At 38.4% G+C, this 23924-nt stretch overlaps 1 protein-coding gene and 1 pseudogene across 2 annotated transcripts in view; one reads left to right on the top strand and one right to left on the bottom strand.

The window, feature by feature from the left end:
• LOC113685518 (tumor necrosis factor receptor superfamily member 16) overlaps positions 1 to 23924 on the top strand; it is a 74368-nt gene that overhangs the window by 36386 nt on the left and 14058 nt on the right. The gene's annotated exons all lie outside the window — the stretch shown is intronic.
• Positions 8305 to 22841, bottom strand: LOC149043472 (uncharacterized; annotated as a pseudogene). Its single transcript, XR_016187808.1, has 8 exons — positions 22797 to 22841; positions 21751 to 22387; positions 20868 to 20978; positions 20536 to 20637; positions 20005 to 20109; positions 18959 to 19060; positions 12671 to 12702; positions 8305 to 12565 (listed from the first exon to the last, which is right to left on the bottom strand). The product of XR_016187808.1 is annotated as an uncharacterized LOC149043472 (transcript).

Below are 23924 nucleotides of genomic sequence, written 5' to 3'. Positions count from 1 at the left end.
TTTATTATCGTTTTTGTTCTGGTTTATTTATTATCAATAAGTATTTCGTTAGTCAATAATTATTACACAATAAGTTTGTTATCTCCGATCAATGTCCCATGTAAGTTCACGTGTAAAGATTTTACCTCAGTCATCGCTACTAAATCATCGCTGTTAAATCGTCGCTGCTGCTCGATAACCGCTACAGGCTATTTGCTACCGTTACGAGCTAGACCAAAGTAAGCCTTTATTTCTTTTTCATTAACGTTGTTTACCTTTTGTATGTATTATTGGTGTAGTTCTCGTATTCAGTTTTCTGTGCAATCGCTTCATTTTTAGTTAGGTAAATAGGTTACATTTCGAAACGTATTTTTCTTAGTTTAGTTTCTGTTATATTCTATTTTAGTTCGAACCACACGCAACCTCAACCGCTACTCTCATCAAGCAAAATTACGTCTTAACGCTATCATCTAAATGTAATAAAGATCACTGTGTGCGTTCGAATTGTCCCCTCAGTCACTTAGGTAACTTTTCGAGGTTATACATACAGTTAGGATCAGCAATGTCGATAGCGTCATGTTTGTAAATATAACAAGACACATGATAAATTTTGAGCCCGGTAACGTGATAGAGAGAATTGCTTTTTCGTGTGAAACTTCGCTCTAGATCTCGCTCGCCGTGGAGTCTCTGTGGCTCAGAGGTAGAGCATTAGAGCGCGGAACTCCGAAGGTCAGAGGTTCAATTCCCCATGGGGACTCAGAATTTTTTCTTTGTGCCACGCTCGTGACAAGACGAAAAAACTTCGCTCATTATATCATTATTACGCTCCCAGACAAAATTAGTTGGTACACTTCACCAGAGCAACGTCTTTGAAGTTCTTTCACCCTCTCCCACCTTCAAATGTTGCTGGTTGCCAACGTTTCTATGCCATCTAGCAGAACCAACTCACTGTTATTCCTGTCAAATGACGAAGTCAAGGCTGCACCTCCGATTTCGACCGTTGTCCGCGCGGAGGTGGTTTGCGCCCCGAAATTCCTCCAGATCAGCATTTTTCTCAGCCATACTTTGCGATCTAAGATCACTGTCTAAAACAATCTAAGATCACAATCTCAATACCAAAACTCCCAGCACATTTCGCTAGAAACGAACGTTTCCTACCCGCATTTCCAAGTCCGCTTCTTTCCGGAAGAGACTTGGTTACGATTTCAATTTTCTCTCTACCGCGAGTGGTACGGTCGATCAATGTACAATGCTTACCCCATCCTCTAAGACACCACGCCTTATTCTATGGTCCTGATCAACCAATAAGACAGCGAGGTGAAACTAAAACAAGGCCTCTTTGTTCGAGGGCCGAATAGCACAAACCCAAGGATAATTAAAATCTAAGTTCCTCAATTTCTCTGTTCAAGAGCCTTTTTCAGATCATTTTCTCTATTCTTCTTAGAGCATTCAATAATTAAAATTGGACACAAAATGAATCAAACTGAATTTTCTTTTAAAAGTTTCAGATCTGAGATCAAATTTCACACTAACCCTGGATTATCTTAACCCAGCATTGAACAACCTAGCCCTGATAAACAACGGACAAGATTTGAATATTCTGCGGGGTTTGTTGTAAGCACTTAAGCTTGGGTTATTTTTGGTAAAATGTTGACGACATGCCAATAACCACCAACTTCTCAACTGAATATTACGAAGAACGAGTTATCACATGAAGAAAAATTATGCACACGAACACTATGAACTTCACTTGACAATCTGCGTGCTCACAATAGGCTGAACTAATCGAAATTTTATTGTCCTTTACAATTAATTTCCGGTGACTAAATACACATTAACCCCAACGTAAATGAAGGGGGTAGATCATGGGTCATTCGGCCGAATCTTCCGGGCTTTTCCATTTCTTCCAGAAGTTTAGTGACATCGCCCGGCAAAACATTGTAGTTTGATAGGCCATGCATGGAAGGGTAAATGCAATCGACGTTAGGGAACGCATCATGTTGACCATGGTATTTACAATGCGGCATGAAAGACTTCACATACAACGTAAGCGCTATTACAGTCAATTTCAGGTGGCGAAATATCTCACCTTGCCATGAATTTCAAAAGCAATCTACGCATCGGAAAAAAAATTATATTTATATCGGATTCTGTCGCCAAACTTGCGAAAAGCTATGATACCTAAATATTTATCTTAGGTTCGCATTTGAAAATTTGTTCTCATTTAATATAAGCTTTTCGCCCGTGATTTTAAAAGGAATAATCTATCCCCAGAGTTCCCAAAATGAAATTTTTGGATATTCATCTTGAAACTTAGCCACTCTTAACTCTTTTAAGATTCGCTACAGTTGGTGTTGGCTATAACTGCGGTAGAAAGTAATGTGTTAAAGAAGTCGAGGAAAGGAAGACACTGCCTTAACATCTCTAAATTCGTGTTACTTCGCCTACTTTCTTAATCAACCCTTTCACTCTTAAGTTCAAAATATCATATCTCCTGAATGATTGCCATACGTTTCTTATAATTTTGGAGCTGAGAATTTACAAGGCTAACTGAACTGAGTGGGGTGCAATTTGGTCTGAAATCATATGCGTGTTTTCAAAATCGAACGGGCGCGCAAGTAAGTTTGATTTGAAATTACAAGTATGATTTCAGCTTAAAATTGTACTACACAACGTTCAATCACCACTTTTTTACTTCCACTTTGAAATTGCAAAATTCAATACCTCAAATACACGATGTTCTAGTTTGTACAAAAATTTGTGCTGAGCTCGTTTATAAAATAGTTAAAAGTTGTCTTTCATTTTCCTGCAATTTGATCGGTTACTTTAATTTCAACAAGTCGTAATATCTGCTGGAATGGTTTGGTGTAGGAAAGATTAATCATTGGCTGAAAAAAAGATGCCATCTAGGGAAAAAAAAATAGTGAGGTTCTTGAATAAATCGCACCGATGAGAGCCAATCACAGTGCAAGGATTACCAGTGATTTCAAACAGGATGTCAGAACTAATAAGGTGTTCAATTAGACAATATCCCACGATTGACTTTTTTTACTTTCTTCTCATTACGTTTCTGCTTGGAAATGTATTGATACTGTAAGGAGAAAATCATTATTGGTCACTCTTAATAAGGGAACATGTTACAACGACCTCAAGGACAACTAAAATTTTAGCCAATTGTTTACTGGAACAATTGAACAGTGCGTAAATGATGATACAAACAAATGAGGGAAATTGGGGTTAAAATTTGCAAAACAACGTAGACATTAAATAAGATTTTAAAATGGAACCAATCATTAGTTATCCCGGGGGAGAGGGGTGGAGGGTTATGAGGGGGAGATCACATGGTTTTCAGGGGGGAACAAAGGGAGAATCAGTCGCCGCCGCCAGAGTATAGAGGGGGGGACTATAGAAAATCCACTACCAGTTAAGTGCCAATCAGAGGAGGGGGGGTTTGGTAAGAATCTTACAGAGCCTTAGGGGGTAGATCAGGTGAATTTTATGGAGACAGATCTTAAATCCCCCTCCCTCCCCGCCCAGACGATAAATAATGTCCGGTCAATAGGAATGTTCTATCGAAAGTGGTAAGAATTGAAATTCAAATGAAAACAGGGACTAATTAAGACAAAAAAATGAAACCAGTTTTAAGGTAATGGAAAAGAGAGTCATAGTTACAGATGTAAAGTTCCAAAGGACGTTTATTTTTGTACAGCGAATTCGGAGTGTAATATGTGGTTGCATAAAAAAAAGGACGTATGAATATTTTTGGTGGATCGATGAATCTTTTGTAAAAGAACTTTGTTTAATGTTTGATTCTTGACTGAGAGAGAGGTTTTTGAAGAGAGTACCTTTTTATTGATATGACAGTGATTTGAAATTTCAAGTAAATAAAAGTCAGACAAAATGACACCTAGTATTCTGATTGTTATGACAAGGGAACACAACTTTTTCACTCAACCCTCCCGCGCTCTGACTGCACAATGTCTGTCGATCGTTTGCGTTTTCATCTCATGTTGGGTGTCTAGGTAAAAATATATCTTAAACTGTAACAATTCTATAGGGACGGAGGAGCTTGGGGACGTAGGGGGGGGAGGGGGGGCTACACAAAAGTCTGCTTTAGTAAAGGTACGTACCAAAAATGAAAGAGAAAGGAAAAGAAAACGAAGCCTGTCAATCAAAGCGATCGGTCAAATCGCCACAAGCCCGAACACGCCAGTGACTCAAAAGCAAATTTAATTTGATTTGGTTTTATCAGATGAACTATTTAATATAACTTGGCCACCGCAAAGAGTTTCTAAGCTAACATTTGGAATGTTAGCCCCCGAGTACTAACGCTCAAAATGTCTTCTTTAGAAACTTTTACAGTGGCCAATTCACATTTTTAATTCAGTTAACAAAATCAAATCATCTTGTTATATCTCCCACTGACGCAGCACCACAGTTTCTTTGGAAACTTGCCCCCGCTCCTCGAGTCATGCGCGGGATGATAGCATATATACCCCTTTATGTAAACTTGACTACCACTCAAGGGTGTATCAGGGGTTTGGCGCATGCGTGTGTGTGTGGAGGAGGGGAAGGGGGAGGGGAAAGGAGGGAGGGGATGTAACAAGAAGAATGTGTGCCTCCTTTTGCGAACTTCACTTCCCTCAAGGTTACATGAAGGGTTTGATGACAGTGGGAGAGAGGTAGGGAAAATTTTGAACCCCTCTTTTTAAAATTGACTTCCCCTCCTGGATGCATGATGGGTAAGAGGGGGGAGGGGGACGTAAGGAGCGTGCGGAAAAATTGATAGTTTTAGGGTAGGACTCCTCCTCCTGCTCTTTTTGATTAATTCACGGTCTTTTGTTTTATTATACATAGATAGCTTTTATGACATGCACAACTTAAGCTTGGTGTCTCTTCTCTTCTTAAAGTGCCTATGAGAAGGACTGTTTTTTTTGCGTATTTATTTAGCTTATCATATATTCAAACCAATTCCGATAGAAGTAAAATTTCAAAAAAATGAAAATCGGTTTTTTCGGGCCCTAAAGTGCTCTTAGTTTGTCCTTAAAGTGTCCGGTAGACTGGTAACGATTTAGCCGGCGATAACGTAGAAAAGTGTGAACATTCTTGGTTGTCACTAATCTTGCCATTTTGTATCAGTCAGCTTTGAAAAACTCTTGAAATGATGTTTGATAAGTATGTCTATCTACCTTCAGCAAGCTCTTAGAGAGTTGTGATACATCGTACTCAAGTAGTAAAAGAGAAAAGACAGTTGCAAGTACGGTTCAGAAGAACTGTGTGCATCAAAAAAAGATTTAGACCAAGACTAAAAAAAGGACAAAGACGATTTCTCGCTTGCGGTGTTAAGGTCAAGATTAGCACAAAACACTCCTGTTACTAAATTTTAAGTTCTATGGCAAGAATGGGAAGCTGTGTTCTTTTCTGTTACCCGAACAAATTATTCTTTCGTATTAGGTGCGGCAAAGGTTCGCCTTGCATGGTCAGTGCTCTTGGGTTTCGTTGCTGTTTGGCAAACCAAAAGCTTACTTTTGACGGCAGCATCGAAAGAATCAGATGAATCACGAAGCACGCACGATAATTTTCACCGAAAAGTCATCGATCAGTTTTATTGCAAGTTGCTCCTTTCCTGTAAAGGTAGAGGCTATCGTCGTCGAGCTGTTTAAATGAAAACGAGTGAGTTTACATTCATCAATAAGACTTTTAAAAGAGAAAGACCTCTTTAGTTTGAGTGCAGCATTGCCACGTGACCCATTTTACTCACTGGCAAATAACTGCGGACATCAGTTTTCTAATTGAATATTTCGTATGCACTGACTTTCATACAGCACTCGGATTCGCTAATATCAAATTCAATAGTATTTGTGTTTTACAATTCGTCGCGTTGCAGTGCTGTTATCACGATGACATTGCTATTTTTGCTACTTTTAGTTTCTTGAGGGCATAGGGGAATTGATGGCTCGTGGGATGGATTTTCGGAAACCCAGGTGGGTAGAACACAAGGCCCCTTCGAGCTTGTGTTTATGTCAATATCCGCCAGAGGTTTCGCACTGTTCAGGCAACAGGATACCGGTCAGCTCAGGAAAGGGCTTGACTTTTAATACAAATGATGTATTTCTGTTTGTAAAATTCGATGGAAACTACAACTGGTAGGATTATCAAACGATCAGAAAAGCGCAAATGTAATCATGTAGAAAGATAAAGAGTATAAGTACCTTTCAAGCGCGTGAAATAAGCAACATTGAGAAGCTCACCATTCTTCGCTTGCGTAATGTCAGCCGAAAAGAATGTGGTATAATCGTGTCCGATGTGGAATAGGTCCCTTAATCAGCATTCTTTTCAGCTGAATTCACAGACAATCTAAGTTCCCCTGATTTGACCAGTGGTATGTGTTCGTGACAGCCGTCTTCGAAGCCGAAACGGAGCATAAGGCCGACGACTTTAAAGAGTAAAATCTCCCCTATGACTACGATGGAAACGCGTCCATTTTGGCCATACAGCTACACCCTTTGGAAACTGGTGTATGGAAATACCCGGTGTAGATCGATTATTCTTTTATCTAACCTCATTTGGCGCTACGTCCACGAAATCTGTTGGTCGTCTCCTCTTCATTTCTCCTTTCTCCGACGAAGTTTCTGCACAGTTTTCTATGTCACAGCTACGTAACACGATCGTTTTGGCCGCGCGCTAAATGGGGACACTTTTTGGCCGCCAAATTGTACTTTTAATGCGCAAAAAAATGGTCAAGGAGAACTTACAAGGCGCTAAGGTCGATAATTTCAAATTTTGAATACATGCAGTTATTAACCAGAAAACGCAAAAAAAAAAAAACATAGGCACTTTATATCTCTTCCATCAATTCCTTTTTTTTTTCGTTTTATATTGTTTGAAGGCTGGTAAACCTGTGGTACAGAGCCGGGCTCAGAAATAAACAGCTGAGGAGTGGAGGGGGTGGGGAAAGTTTGAACACCTGGGTAACCTGTTGCTATGGTCAATATCTTTTTTCTCTTTTCTCTTTCCTTTCTCCTTTTTAACTCGTGCAAAAGAGTTTTTATGAGGAGTAAGATATTTAAATGAGTCACTCACTCACTAAGATGTAGACACTGGTCTCGTCCTGAACTCGCTCGAGCGCGAAACCACATTGGAGTAGTAACCGCACATGACGTTAGTAAGGCTTTGTTACATATTAAGCATCGTTGCTTTAGATATAATCTTGCAAGTGAAAACGTTTTATCGAGTTCAGGCACAAACCCACTACTGTGAATCACTTCGTTTGTTTATGACCTGATGTCAAACATGAACTGTAATTAAATTCAATTATCTTATGTAAACTGAACATTGGCGATTGAATCGGTAGGAAGCGGACGAAAATAATCCTGAGCTTTTCTGACAAAAGAAAATTTGTGGAATTCACTACCGCATATGTTTATTTTCAGTCTGACAAAAGTATTGCGATCGCCTAAAATGCCTTCTGAGGTAATTTGTTCCGAGGCAGAAAACTTAAAGAGTTTTGTTATCAGATGCACGCGGGAGTCAACTCTTTAACTCCCATGAGTAACCAAGACAGAATTTCTCCTTGCAATATCAATACAATATCAACCAGATAAGTGATGAGAATAAAGAGAAATATCAATTTGGGCATAATTATTTGATTCAATACTAAATTCTCTGAACTAACATCATAAGAATTCTATGGTTGACAGTAGGAGAATTACAAATTTGATCTGGGAGTTAGAGGATTAAGGCTGTAAACAAAGACTGTTGCGCTGAAATTCAACCATTTTTTGAGCAGCTGAGGCGGAACGTGACATATGAATGGAGTATAGCAAAATTTGGCTTGTGCAGGCGAAGAAAGACTTGGATTGCAGCGTCTAAATTTGACAAATTTTGCGAACAGAAATTTGATAAACGCAGGATACTATTTTGTGCTGTTTCTAAAGACTATATATGCGTTTATTTCTCAGCGGAGTTGATGGTTACCATCCTCAGTTTTTTATTGCTACAAGGAATATAATTACAGGTTCACAACCACGTTTCATCGCTAGATGAAGAACTCTATGCACGAGTAGGCCATAGGTATTCTCTGATTTCAGTTAGCAAGACAAGTCACTCTTTCACCCAGTTTTTCTGTGTAAGCAGAGTAAAACCCACCCCCTAAAACATCCAAATTGCATCGACCATGGGTCAGTTTACAAGAAATATCAAACGAAAAAAGGGAATCGAAGAAAGGAAGCAGCAGGCTAAGGAGCATCGTAATCAAACGGACTTTCTGGATGAACGCAAAAAAAAGTATTCGCATCAACAAAAAATAGAGGAGAAAAACTGAAATTCTACTGAAAATACCTTTATTTATATCAGTTACGTCTTAAGAAATACGTAAATGGTTCAAGTAAACATACCCTTACAAAATTAAAAAATGTCTTGTAACAACTTTTCTAAAAAAAAGTCCACTTCGAAAAATAGATTGTTCTTCACAGCCTACACCAAAGCGTCATGCAGTCGTCATAAAGAGTCTTACCATACAACATGGCTACAACTCTATTAATTAACTCTTTGCACCCTAAGAATTATCAACTTCAAATTTCTCACAGGACTTAAAAGTGTCAGCACATTATTACACTAAAGTAAGTTTATGAGAATCAAGTAACTGATCACCAAAGAATAATTACTCTAACCTTAAACCAATTATGGCAGTCCCTCTAGAAAATATATATATATGAGCAGAATTTATTACTAAAGACAAAAATATTAAATCCGATTTTCAACTACAACAAAATCCGAAGCAGTCCAATGTTTCCAAATTATCCTCGCGCGGATTATCTGGCGGTTTACACGCACGCGCGTTACAGATGAAGCATAGTTTCTTTTAACAGCTTTATCCATTAAACGTGACCAGGTAAAAGTTGTGTGGATAAGATTGTAATAAAGTGTAACGGTCTCTTGAATAAACGTACACGCTTTTATAAAAGCTCTTACAAAAGTAAATAATCGTGGCAAACAGATGCTACGTAACTCTTATACTAATACGGATATCGATAAATGGAAGCTACTGTACATTTACCCTGTTCAAGGTCAGAGTCGTTAATCGCTGCTTATTCCTGACGTAGACGCTTCTTAAAGTTGGTCATAAGGCAAGGTAGCCATGTCCTAGAAGGGTTCAATTTATTGCAAGTATTGTCACATGAGGATGACACTCCTACGTAACACCCAGAGCAGCAGCACTATCATCACCAATTTCATTATAACTCAAATCCGACGTTGTCAGCGATTTGTTATATTTCAAACACTCACCCAGAGCAGCAGCACCATCATCACCAATTTTATTTTAACTCAAATTCAACGTTGTCAGCGATTTGTTATATTTCAAACACTCACCCAGAGCAGCAGCACCATCATCACCAATTTCATTATCACTCAAATCCAACGTTGTCAGCGATTTGTTATATTTCAAACACTCACCCAGAGCAGCAGCACCATCATCACTAATTATAGTACGTTTCAAATCCAACGTTGTCAGCGATTTGTTACATTTCAAACACTCACCCAGAGCAGCAGCACCATCATCACCAATTTCACTATAACTCAAATCCAGCGTTGTCAGCGATTTATTATATTTCAAACACTCACCCAAAGCAGCAGCACCATCATCACCAATTCTAGTACGTTTCAAATCCAACGTTGTCAGCGATTTGTTATATTTCAAACACTCACCCAGAGCAGCAGCACCATCATTACCAATTATACTATAACTCAAATCCAACGTTGTCAGCGATTTGTTATATTTCAAACACTCACCAAGAGCAGCAGCACCATCATCAACCATATAATTACCACTCAAATCCAACGTTGTCAGCAATTTGTTATATTTCAAACACTCACCCAGAGCAGCAGCACCATCATCACCAATTTTATTACAACTCAAATCCAGCGTTGTCAGCGATTTTTTATATTTCAAACACTCACCCAAAGCAGCAGCAGCATCATCACCAGTTATAGTATGTTTCAAATCCAACGTTGTCAGCGATTTGTTATATTTCAAACACTCAACCAGAGCAGCAGCACCATCATCGCCAATATCATTACTACTCAAATCCAACGTTGTCAGCGATTTGTTATATTTCAAACACTCACCCAGAGCAGCAGCACCATCATTACCAATATCATTACGACTCAAATCCAACGTTGTCAGCGATTTGTTATATTTCAAACACTCACCCAGAGCAGCAGCACCATCATCGCCAATATCATTACTACTCAAATCCAACGTTGTCAGCGATTTGTTATATTTCAAACACTCACCCAGAGCAGCAGCACCATCATTACCAATATCATTACGACTCAAATCCAACGTTGTCAGCGATTTGTTATATTTCAAACACTCACCCAGAGCAGCAGCACCATCATCACCCATATAATTACCACTCAAATCCAACGTTGTCAGCGATTTGTTATATTTCAAACACTCACCCAGAGCAGCAGCACCATCATCACCAATATCATTACCACGCAAATTCAACGTTGTCAGCGATTTGTTATATTTCAAACACTCACCCAGAGCAGCAGCACCATCATCACCAATTATAGTACGTTTCAAATCCAACGTTGTCAGCGATTTGTTATATTTCAAACACTCACCCAGAGCAGCAGCACCATCATCACCAATTATAGTACGTTTCAAATCCAACGTTGTCAGCGATTTGTTATATTTCAAACACTCACCCAGAGCAGCAGCACCATCTTCACCAAATTCATTATCACTCAAATATAACGTTGTCAGCGATTTGTTATATTTCAAACACTCACCCAGAGCAGCAGCACCATCATCATCAATTTTATTATCACTCAAATTCAACGTTGTCAGCGATTTGTTATATTTCAAACACTCACCCAGAGTAGCAGCACCATCATCACCAATTCTATTACCACTCAAATCTAAAGTTGTCAGCGATTTGTTATATTTCAAACACTCACCCAGAGCAACAGCACCATCATTACCAATTCCATTACCACCCAAGCTCAACGTTTTCAGCGATGCATTATAATTAAAACACTCTGCAAGAGCGGCAACCCCATCTTGCAAAGATTCATTCAATGTTAATTTTGTCACAGTTGTATTTGTTTTCAGAAAGTTGCTTAAAAAGACAGCTTGAGTTTCATCCACTTTTACACTTGAAACTTTAACAGTTTCAGTTTGAAGAGAAGCGCCAAGAGCGGCAGCCAATTTTTCATCAACATTTTTGTTCTTCTTTTTGCATTCATTAACACACTCCAATATAACGTCCACGTCTTCCTCTTTTTCCTGGTTTAACTGTGTTGCTATGCTTTTCAGAAGGTTCACCACTGTTTCCTCGCATCGTGCTGCTAGCATACCAAATGTAAACAGAAGCACTTCTTTCAGTTGATGGCGATATTTTTTGCCAGCAGCTATGCTGTTCGTACTGATTTCTTTCTGGATAAGCTGACAACTGAGATAGAAGGCTGCGAAGAATTCTTGGAAAGTCTTGTGAAGAAAGCTGTAACGTCTAGTTGGTCTTAGTTTACTGCCTCCAGGCTGAACTGACAGAAATCCAAATCCAGGTAAATCGCTTGCTTTGTGTTTTCCAAGCGCCTTCTCGTCAAAATCCAAGTTGTCTTCAAGTAAACCTTTCAAAGCTATCGAACCAAGGTGTTTCAACTGGCTTTCGTAAAGGTCAACAAGGTCTTCACCGTTTTCTGGTAGTTGCTGTTTTGTTCTGTACCTTCTTAGTACACACTCCACTATTTCCATGTACAGCTTCGTTCTGCTCTCAGGAAATATACCTTTCAAATCTTCATAAACCAGGCAAAGAAGCGCAGTGTTGAGAGGATTCGTCAATATTTCATATAACTTGCGATCAATATACAGGTGTGCGATAAGCTGCTTGGCCAAGTTCGGTTCGGCTTTGAAGTACTTTCTGATGAAGGATTGTACATCTTCTTCAGTAAATCCCTCAACTTCTAACAGCGTGTCGCAGTATTTTCGAACTTTGACTCCAGCTTCGTGTCGTGCTGTAGCAACCACGCGACAGTTTGGCAGTACTCGCCCTTGAATAATTTCTGAAAACATAGGTAGCTTCTTCTCAGAAACTTCATCCAATCCATCGAGTACCAGAAGAACATTAGATTGATTGTGGCGAATGAAGTCGAAGAATCTCTCACGTTGGTCTTCACCAACTTCTCGAGGCAGAAGTTGATCTTCAATGGCCTCCCAAAGGCCAGACTGAACATCACGACATTTGATCAAAAGCACTATTATGATGTTTGCGAAGCAATTTCCGGTTGCGTGTTTTCCTGAGGCCCAGTCGAAAACAACTTTTTCACAGTAAGTGGTCTTTCCCATACCAGGCTTCCCTTCAATTAACACAACTCTTGGTTCTTCACATTCTTCCTGCTGGTTGAAGATTTCAGACATCGTGACAACTCGGCCTGTTGCTGTTCCTTTCGTTTTCTTTTTGTAGATGACTTTAAGTTTGGTGTAGATGTCGTCAAAGGAGAAGTGAAAATCTTCACACCAGGGAAACAGTGCCAGCCAACCTTCCCGGTTTTTGTAGAGTTGACGAATATTATCAATAATTATCAACAATATTATCAATAATAATAATAATATCAATATTATCAATAATAATCAATAATTATTATCAATAATTGATAAATATCAATTATCAATAATAATAATATTATCAACAATTACAGTTGGGTCAAATCCATCTGCAAAAGAATTAGTTGTTAGTTTTATGAGGTATTCTTACCGACACGCTATATGACGCCATGACTCTCGGAAAAATAAGCAACTATACGATGACACTGAGAATGATATCGTGAAATATCACCACTTAGCTCTGAGTTATCAGACGAAGCCGAAGGCTGAAGCAGATATTATTGACACGAAGTTTGTTAATTCATAATAACATGAAAAAAAAAAAACCGGAATCAAACAGATATTTTTTTCATTTTGAAAACAACTGCAAAATAAAACATTTCTCTCTGAGGGTGCAAAATTTTGCGAACACTACACGGTCGAGGAGCTCGGAAACTCGGCAGACTCTGAACTCGACATGATCAATTGCAATATCCGCTGCATTTAATGGGTTATGAAGTCAATTTCTTACGGTACTGCATATCAATTAAGTGGCGATCTCTGTAAGAGTGGTCCAAGGCCTTTCGCATCAGAGAAAAGTTTTGCCTCAAACTCTGCCCACTAAATTATCTTTGGTAATAGGTAAATAAAACCACGTTGAACTCTGGAAATACCTTAAAAAATCCTTTGAGAGCTCTCAATAGTCAAAGCTGTAAAAAGCCCTTTTTTGACCTTTTGCGACGTCAAAAATTTCAAAAGTTGACAAGCTCGCTCCTCGTAACGCACCACATGCAGCAAGAAATCGTTTGTGTTCCTCAATTTTGTGATATATAAGGGGTTTAGAAGGCATTTCAATTTTGATATGTGTTCACTCAGAGGTTAGCCATAATTTATTTTAAAACACCCGTTAGCCGGTTTTTTAAATTGGTCAAAAGTACTCTTTCTTTCCTGGGTGATATTTCTCAAGTCCAGGCCAGACCATAGAAAACCGGTGGATTTCTTCTAATAAGATGTTCGAAATTATAGAAATGTAAAAACACCTTTCATTTATTAATTTTCTTCGCCTAAGTGACTACAAACTTTTGGTGATTTTGCTAAGGTGACAGCAGAATTATGCATAAATCTTAGATTTTAACAATTTTAAAAAGAAACGATAGTAGGGTAGAGCATTAAGAACACACAAATTGATTTTTTAAACAAAACGCGAACAAAACGTATTGGATATCATATTGATAAGCGTTCGGTCAACGTGTTAATAAGGAACTTTTTTTAAAAGAATTGGTTTCTGTTCTTTCACATTTGAGTTTAGAGAGTTTAAGCTATTCAAAACTGTATGACCAAAGAATTACGTCATCGCTGCCTTCTTTAGACGGGAAAAAGTAGAGATACATTTACATAAACGTATTGAACACATCCCCATCTGCCGCTTTTCAGTGAAGAAATTGGATTACAAATTAAAATACATACAATATAATACGAATTATATGTCTTTAAATAAAATATGGTCAGTTTAAAAACTCATTCAAATGGGGATTTTTTTAGAGCTCTCTTAAAGGAAGCAGAACTCTTACATAAATTAAGGCTTGGATCTAACTTGTTCCAGATAGATACACTTTTATAACAAAGTGTTTTCTGTCCTGTTGCAGTTTTACAAAGAGGAATGTTTAGTCGTTGAAAGTTTCTGTTTATACGTCCAGATACGCTGCCTCTTGTTATATACATAGATGTTAAGTATTCCGGGGCTTGATCCGTCATACATTTAAATGTTAAAGAAGCATCTCGGCAATACAGTTGTGTTTTTACAGGGAGCCAACGTAAGTTTCTTAATACAGGAGAGATATGGTCATACTTCTTTACGTTGCAGATAGTTCGCGCGGCAAAGTTTTGAACTTATAGCAATTTACGAATATTACAGGCTGAGGTGGATAACCATACTGATGAACAGTAATATCGTTTACTGAAAACATACGCGTTTATCATGGTTTAAAGCAGTTGTTTATCGAAAACGTAATACGGCTTATCTTAGATAATTTCGACATACAAGACGATACTACAGTAGAAATATGATTATCAAAAGATAGCGTGGGATCAGAAATTACTCCAAGGTCTTTCAGTGATTGAGCCGGGTTAATGTCTTTTCCTAGTGGGGATAATTTAAAGTCCAGTAATTTGGAAGACATTCTTCGGCTGCCAAAAACTATTAGTTTCGTCTTATCTGGATTAAGCATCGAGCAATTGTTGAAACACCAATTGCGAATCCGTTGTTAGTCGGAATTAACACTTTGAGTGATCCAAGTCGTTCACGGTCAAAGACAATAGGAGCTTAGTCATCCACGTAGCAAGCAGTTAAACAATTTTGACAAACATTTGGTAGATCGTTTACATAAATACTAATTATCAATTGTCCTATGATAATTTCTGATTTTAAAATTGATAAGGAAGTTATTGAGGGCGAAAGGGATCCATGTGAGAGATCTTTACATAGTCTCTACGAAAAAGCCTCAACATTTATGAGCCCGCTTCCTCTCCCTGCGTCATGTTAACTATATGCAAGATGTTGGTCAAAAAAACAACCTGGCAGATGAGATGATTCTCTAACTTGCCACTTTGGCTCAGTTGGTAAAATGAAAGTATATCCATTTGCGAAATCGAAAAGTTTGAGGCTTGGATACTGACAGTGACTGTTATTTATTACCATTCTGTCATAAATACAGCCATGAAACCCACAGGTAAGCGATAATTTTAAAAGTTACAGGAATAAATCTGTGAAAAGGTTCAGCCTTCGATGAAATTCGAACCCGTGCTTCCGAATGAAATGAAAAAAAAATGCACCTTCCCATAATTACATTTCTAATCATTTTCCAGGTGCAACACTACTTTGTTCGCACATTGTCTAGAAACAAGAGCTCTGGGAAATTCCTCGAAGAAACTTAACGGATCTTATTCGAAATAACTTAAGGGGCAGTACGCTAAGCTTATTTTCTTTGTAGAAACAATGCGTGTCTTAAAGAAGACAACGGTAAATCGTTAACACAAGGTCCACAAATAGTCCTGGCCAAATGTTAGAGCAACATGTAACAGGAACAATTTAAACCACGTAAAAGAAGAAACTCAAAAATAGCCTTAAAAGCGGCACTGGTAAATCTGATTTTACCAGTGCCGCTTTTAAGGTCATCCATGATCAAAGGCCTGGGCCTATGTAAGGCTAACTCAGACAAACCCTTCTTTACACAGGTAATGGTTTTGAACTTTTAAGGACCGGAAACTGTGATGATTAGATAATCCAGAGAATATAAATCGCTTTCAACTGATAGTCTCCCTGCTCCGTCTACATACTTCGGCACAATGCAACTATTCTTAAAATGACCTTTTAAATGCGAAGGTTTTGGAATGGCAATTTTAGATTTTCCGAAGACAACCCTCTTGCTAAAATTGACTATAACAGAGTAGAAGCTAGGCTTCACATTTCTCTAAAACAGCGTTAGTACATTTAAGGTTATTGTAAGCAAATCCACGCTTATGGATATCGTCTAACGCAACTGCCGTGTAAGGAGGGTAAAGAAGAGCTTAAAAATAACCCTCAGGAATACACTACCCAAGAGGGTATAGACGGGATTAAAGTGACCCTCAGGTATACACTACTCAAGAGGGTATAGAAGATATTTAAAGTAACCCTTAGGTATACACTACACAAGAGGGTATAGAAGAGATTAAAAGTAACCCTCAGGTATACACTACTCAAGTGGGTATAGAAGAGATAAAAATAACCCTTAGGTATACACTATCCAAAAGGGTATAGCAGAGATTAAAATTAACCCTCAGGTATACACTACCCAAGAGGGTATAATAGAGAGATTTAAAGTAACCCTTAGGTATACTCTACCCAAGAGGGTATAGAAGAGATTGAAAATAACCCTCAGGTATACACTACCCAAGAGGGTATAGAAGAGATTGAAAATAACCCTCAGGTATACACTACACAAGAGGGCATAGTTGAGATTAAAGGTAACCCTCAGGTAGACACTACCCAGGAGGGTAGAGTAGAGATTAAAAATAATCCTCAGGTGTGCACTACCCGAAAGGGTATAGGAGAGATTAAAAATAAACCCTCAGGTAGGAAACGAAAAAATTGAATTCACACTAGTTAATATCAGGAGACCGTTCTTCACCTGGACTCCTTCTTTTGACTGAAAGTTGAGGCACTCACTGTTAACTTATATAATCATTATCCTTTACTGGTTCCCGAATGTCTTTGTCAAGCTCTGCTATTCTTGACCGACATCTCTGCAATTCCCCACGATTATTCGACCAGAGGCATTTCCCGCCTAAAGTGCATGGTCGAGAGCGATTTGATTTAACAGGATTATTGTGGAAATTCTGAAAAGGCTGTCCACGCTTCCTAATTAAGTCACGGTTAATTCACTTGATTTAACGATTCTATTTCAACGCTTTGGTTAACTCCCACTCACAACTCTCGACTTATTCGAAAAAACACACACTGGACGTCCCGCTGTAAGCAAGTGGAACAATGCCATATAAGGGGGCGATAAAATACGTGCCGCATACATGTTGTTTGTTAAACGAAATCACTTATAAATGTCAATCAAATTAAGAATGATTGACGTATCGCGCAGTTTCCAACATTACATTTTGAGACCTCACGAATGCATCTGCAGGAAATTCTCGCTGTCTAATTAGTCCGGCACAGAGACCAAATGAACATACAACATGTTTGGTGACGTGGTATTGAACGAACAGCCTTTGTTGGCGCGGTTGAGAACTGCTGGCGGGACAGAACGTATTGCAGTCATCGGGGAATCAACGAAAGATTTCGTTCTTTGCAAAAGCAATCGGCTTGATTCCACATTAGCTTTTCGTTAGCACATATGGTTGAGATTGTATCCCGTAACTCTAGAAAGCTCAGCCGATCGATGGAAGACTTTGGCCTCCATGAAGTGAATCCGGTCCAAGTTTTTTTGTGGTTCGTAATTGAAATTCGCGCTTTTAAAATTAGATGAAGTATTAGTTATCAGGTGAACCTTTAAAGGCCTGTTTACATGGGGGTGGGGGACCCCAGGTAGTTGAGGTAACCCGCCTAGCCGTGGTCGAAAAAGAAAACGCGTTTACATGCAATCTTACAACCCCGGGTGCTGGGGTGAGGTTTCTTGAGGTTGTTGTTGCTCTTGCAATTAGGGAGTTTCAGCATAGGCGTCCCAAGCTCACATCTCGAGAAAGACGAAAGATTCATTCTCGGACACATTTGTATTTATTCAAGAAAGCGTCACGAGTTGTGTTACACGGTATTAGGTTACGCGAGGAATCGTAGACTGAATACGTTATAGGGAATAGTTTGGGAAACGAAATATGGTCGATTTACAACGCTAAATATCCCAAAATGTGAACATTTTACACTCCTTGTGTGTCCGTTGCGGTTTCTGGTGATTTCTACCTTGAGACGGTTAAGAAATGTACCAAGTTTTAAAACGTACGTGTTTAGCTTTTGAGCTTTTTACCATGAACGCGACCCCGGCTAGGCGGGTTACCCCACCTTGAGACGTTTACATGACAAATTGTCACCCTGGCATACAGGGTTACCCTATCTGGCAGACCGGGCAACCCGCTTTGGCGGGTTACCCCACCTATCATGTAGACGTGATCAAGATAAAATGAGAGATTATATGGAAAGGCGGGTTACCCCATATAGGCGGGTCACCTCACCTACTTGGGGTCCCCCACTTCCATGTGAACTGGCCCTAAGTTAAAATTAACAAACAGGTTTAAATAACTGCATAGACACTTAATGACTGCAAGCGTTAAAGTAATTCTCTATACTAATGACAGAAATGATCGCACCTCTGTAGAATGCGTGCTGCGAATTCTTTTCGGGGCCAAAGCTCCTCATCACCGTGCTGCTTACAACTGAGCTAAGAAGCCACACGTTGCATGTGAGGCAAATTATGAAGGGTTCTTCCTTCCCATGGAGGAATCTGATTCAATTTGTGATGAAATAACAATTGCTGTAACTGATTCCTACCCCAATATTTCAAAATAATTTTTTGTTATTCTCCCCAAGCGCTGATATTATTAGGGTTTAGTTAAGATATACGTTCGATCGTAAATGCTGCAATCTGATTGGCTTAGCTACTCACTATTTATTCCGTGACAGATAGAGAGAAATGTCAACAGCACAGGGGATGGCCCATTTGTGTTAATATTCAATATAAACACGAGCCTGTCTTTTTTCCAAGTTTTGAATGACTTTTAGATTAAATTAAACCATTGGATTTTTCGCTCTCAGTTTCACGCGTGACAGTTGACTCAAGCTTCGCCCTCAAAATCCAATTCGAGCCCGTATTCCAATTGTTAGTTAGTTAGCGCAGTACGCACCTTGCTGCTTTGTTTCTCTTTGTTGTGCTACCAAATCGTCCAACCTGAGGCTCATGTTTCCAACATCAGTTTTGATTTCATCAAGGTAATTTTTGACGTCCCCTAAGGATGAACATTTCAATATTATTAGCGAAAGAGAAGCGTCAACTGATAGCCACTCCACTTTAAATAGATCGCGTAGGAAAAACAATAAACTTTTCAAAATGACTTAATGTCATTGTTAATGAGCGACAGTAATTCCCAGCTCTGCTGTGCAACATGCCAAATGGTTTTGGCAGAGGTTTTGGTAACTATTTCCATAATCGGGTGACGATGGTCTTATAGGCGGCTGTGCCCGGAAAAGAGCTGTAAGGCAAAACCCAAACACGACAGCCTCGCCGGTTACAAAAACGGCAATGAGAGGTCTTATGGCAAACCCTTCTAAAGAGCACCTTTTTGCACGCACACAAGTCTACTTTCAATGAAAATTAAGCATTATTCATTGCCCATCTTTAGACTTTTCTTTGTCTAAACTGTGTATTGAAAACAAACAGTACCTCTTTACTGTATTGTTCGTAATTTCCGTGCGATCGTATGCCAAATTGTGTCAGTATATTTGGCTAATTCATTATTTGCAGTGTGAGTCACGTTAGTCTACAAACTTTGGGTCGGTTATTTAAACGAGATCTAACGCAAACCACGGTTTTACACAATGAGCCTTAGGCATTCCCTAGAAGAGGGTTGATTTAAGTAAATAAATGTCCTTCCGCAGTTAGCTTTAGGCTCTCTTGACACTTTTTACAAAAATGACTTTTCAGGCAAAAGGTTCGGCTAAATTGTAGATAGTTTAGGATGTGGTTTTGTTAAACAACGGCCAAACTTTGTATAAATGACCGGGCCTTTATGTTTCGTTCTACGAGGTTATATAGGTTTAATCTGTTTTCACGATGTTCACTCAAAAAATGCAACATTCTTACTGTGAACACCCTCTTAATATTAACTCTCCCGAAGCTCCGCATTTCAGTAGATGAATCGCCCTTGAATTCATAGCTGCTGTAGGGACTAACCTTGATGCTGTCTTTCCTCTTGTCGGGCCATCATTAAACTTGACAACTTGTCTTGTATGTTTCCAACTTCACTTTTCACCTGATCAATGTCATTTGTCATTTTTTCTAAAGTTGAAAACACATATTTGTCTGAAAGAGGTCCAGGTTTCTTTTTCCCTTTACTTTGATAGAAATAGCTGAAACAAGTTTTTATTTGTATTTCATGCGTATGTGAAACAACCAACAATGGAAAACCAAAAAACCTTCATTCATTTCTTTTAATCTATTTGGGAATATTAGTATCTCTAATACTTTTTTTTCTGTTTTATTGTTTCTTCTTGTTGTTTTTCTTTTTTTTTGGAGGGGGGGAGGGGGTGTGGTACATTTTCATTAATCATTAAAATAATCAAAATGCATACAGAAATATGCACCTCACTGCGCTTTGACAGTTGATAGGTTAGAAAATTTTAAAGCATCTCTCAAACTTCACTCAATTTTAAAAGGTTAATTTTAATTGTAAAAGTGACGTAAGAAATGGCATTAAGAGTTCACCCTGATCTTGTGCTTCATGATGTCGTGCTATCAAAGTGTCCAGCTTATCACGTAGATTTCCAATTTCAGTTCTCATCCAGTCAAAGTCATTCGTCACTTTATCTGAGGGTAACAACATTTTTACGGTTTCGTAAGTTAGAACTTCCCTTAGAGATTGGGTCTAAATCCTCTTTGAAACGATTGAATGTCTTCTCAGGTACAAATAATGCCCAAACAAGCGTTAAAAGCTAACAAAGATATGTGCTAAAGATAGATAAATCTCACGCCAAAACATAATCTATTTTTCTGATCAGAGATTAAGCGAGAGAGATGGAGTTTCATCCTGAACTTACCTCGATCCTTTGTTTCCTGTTGTCGAGCCATCATCGTATTCAATTTTTCCGCAATATTTCCTACTTCACATCTCACCTGATTAAGGTCTTTTTTAATGTCCCATGTGCTAGCTGAGAGTGAAAAATCACGTTAGTTTTCCTGCAGCAAAGTCTTACCTTTTTCTTAAGATAGCATTCATAAACCCTTTCACTCCCTTGATCTCATTGGTAACTATCTAGCGTTTTTTTTCTCTCTCTTAAGCTTTTTTGTGTTTGTTTTTTTTGTTTTCTTTTTCCCACGCTCGTGACAAGATGAAAAACATCTTTCTCTATTTTTTTAGCCGAGCTCAAAATTTACGATCCTTCTTATTCTATTTAAAAACAGGCCGCTATCGACATTGCTGATCCTAGCAGCATGCAGGACGCGTGTCATATAGAAACTACGTAATGGGCCTAAGCTCACCATAGCGTCTCTGTGGCTCATTAGTACAGCAGCGGAGCGCGGAATCCGAAGGTCTGAGGTTCGATTCCTCATGGAGGATCAGAATATTTCTTTCTCCACCCAAAATTTTTCTCTTTATCTAAACCTGTTTTTGAGAATCTGTGATTTAAGCAAACGATAAATCCCTCTAGAAATTTTTTTTTTAATCTTCAGCACCTGTCTGTTTATCATTGTATCGTGATTGGTTTTATTTTTGCTTCTGATCAGATGACGATTTGCTCGAGTATTCTTGGCCAATGTGGATTATGGCCACTGTAAGATTACCAGTGGGTAACATTAAAAAGTCGTAACTGAAACATAACTACACCAATCAAAACCTAAATGTCCAAGGCTGATTTTGTCATTCCTCCCGACACCTTCTGCTTAACTAAGGTTACATTCTAAGGTACGAATTATTTGCACCTTCAATTTCTTGGAGCTTTTCTTTAACATTGTCTTCATCTTCCTTCCACTGCTTCAGCAGCTGCCTGTAGTGTTCTTCAGTATCAGGGTCCATACACTCATTTTTAAGCTTACTGATTGCAGCTCCATAACCTGCTCCTACCATTCCTACTATGGCAGTGCTAATGTCCAGCCAGTAGTTGTTGAATGCAACATCGTCCACAGAGGCTTGGTTGGCATGGCCATACACAGTATTACGGTAGTATTTCAGCCTGGCGATGTTGGCCTGCTTACTCAAATCTGTAGACGGGGGAAGACTGTCCCATCCAGTGCTTGGAGGAGCCAACTTACAGATGTTCCTCAGTAACACCATCAGTAGGGTGATATCAAACCCTTTTGACGAAACAGATGAAGGAATAGCTGGATACAGTTTCCCCCATTGCGTTGCATTCAAGACCCTCTTGCTCTTTAGAGACTTTAGTGTTGCATGCTCTGGGTGACGCCCCAAAACTGTATCTAGTCCTTTTGGAGGATGAATGGTATCAAAAGTGTCTCTCAAGGCTTGGGATCCAACATCCACCAGAAGGCGACAGAGTCGGGCATAGTTGGTTGTCTCCTTGGTAGAAGGAGATGCTGGTGTAGCAGCTGATGCCATGTGCTGTAGTGAAGATCAATTCATCCTCATTATAAAGGGGGTGAAAGGGGTTTTTGCTTGATGTGTGACTGAGTGTTTTTAATTTTTGCGATCTGTGATGATGAGTATGAAAGTAAAACCCCATGAACTGTAAATTTGTTGCTTTTTGCAATAATTATGTGAACCTTAAAGTTGTTTAATTACCTAATATTTAGTGATGCAATATTTGAACTTGTTGATGTAACCTGTGCAAGACCCCTCCCCCCCCTTCACCCCCTGTTCAAACATATCAAGCTTAAATAAGCCAACAATACTTATCAACCATGATATAACTATTGATCAGGATTTTATATACTTAATGAAAAGAGATATCATCATTGCAATGATCAAGAATTCTTAGCATATCTGTTCATTTTACAGACATTATTCTTACCTCACTTGAAAACTAAGACATGCACCTGGAAGAGGTGACTTCTTTCTGAAGTTAGGGTAGATGAGAATTATTAATATCTTTATGTACATGTTTAGTATGATAATTAAAAATCATTTTATAGTGTCATATGGATTTCTATCACTAAGTAGTAAACACTTTCCCTCCAAACTCAGATCTCATTAGTGATTCCCCTTACTGTCTGCCATACAATTCTTATAATGTTATGCATATTACATCAACTTATTACCCTCTTTTTGATATTTTTCTTTATTCTCATCACTTATCTCTGTTTTATATTGTATCAATATTGCAAGAAGAAATTATGTCTTCATCACTAATGTGGGAGCAAAGCCAGTTAATATATAGAGCTTGTTGGGCTCTACCCTTATCAATTATCAAAAGATAATAATCTACTAATAATCCACTATGTCCTAAACTTATTAACAAATTAACTAAGCTCAGTACATTTTTACTTTTGTTTACCAGTCGACATGCTGTTAGGATGATTACAATCCCCTATTGCTCTGCAGACTGCACCATTACAATTATACAATTAGTCTCGTACAAATGTACGAAAAAAACCATTAATAGATACACAAGAAAAGAAAATGGAAAATGAGAGACATTCGTTGTAAAAGAAAAAGAACCCTGAGTATCTAAGTGCACCAAAGATATTTTACAACTGCAAGTTCAATTTGTTTCAATTTGCCATGTTTAAATTTATAACCATTATCTCATCAGGCTTGATAAAAAAATCTTCAGTCTCTAGAATATTGAGAAGAGCTTTTTTGTTTCTTTTTTGAAGGATTTCTTTGACAAATTTTTCTATTCATTTGGCATCTCATTCCAGATTTTGACACCTAGAGTACTTAATCCTAACAAGTTGTGATGTTTATGAGCGAGTAGTATATAGGTATTAATAATTACTGTTTGATATTCTCACAAAAAGTTTCATGATGTTAGAAGGTGCACTGTTGTTATGAACATCAAGCATAAATTTTCATACAGCTTCATAATATAAGACAGTTAAATAAGTAGAAATTTTGCATTAATTTATAAATAAGGGATAGCATGTTCTTTTCTATCAGTAAGGTAAATTAAATGCAATACCACAATGCTTTTGGACAA

Source organism: Pocillopora damicornis, chromosome 6, assembly GCF_964200805.1.
Source record: "Pocillopora damicornis chromosome 6, jaPocDami1.2, whole genome shotgun sequence".
Lineage (NCBI taxonomy): Eukaryota > Metazoa > Cnidaria > Anthozoa > Scleractinia > Pocilloporidae > Pocillopora > Pocillopora damicornis.
The sequence above is the reverse complement of the archived record's forward strand: the minus strand, read 5'-3'. Positions and strand labels throughout refer to the sequence as shown.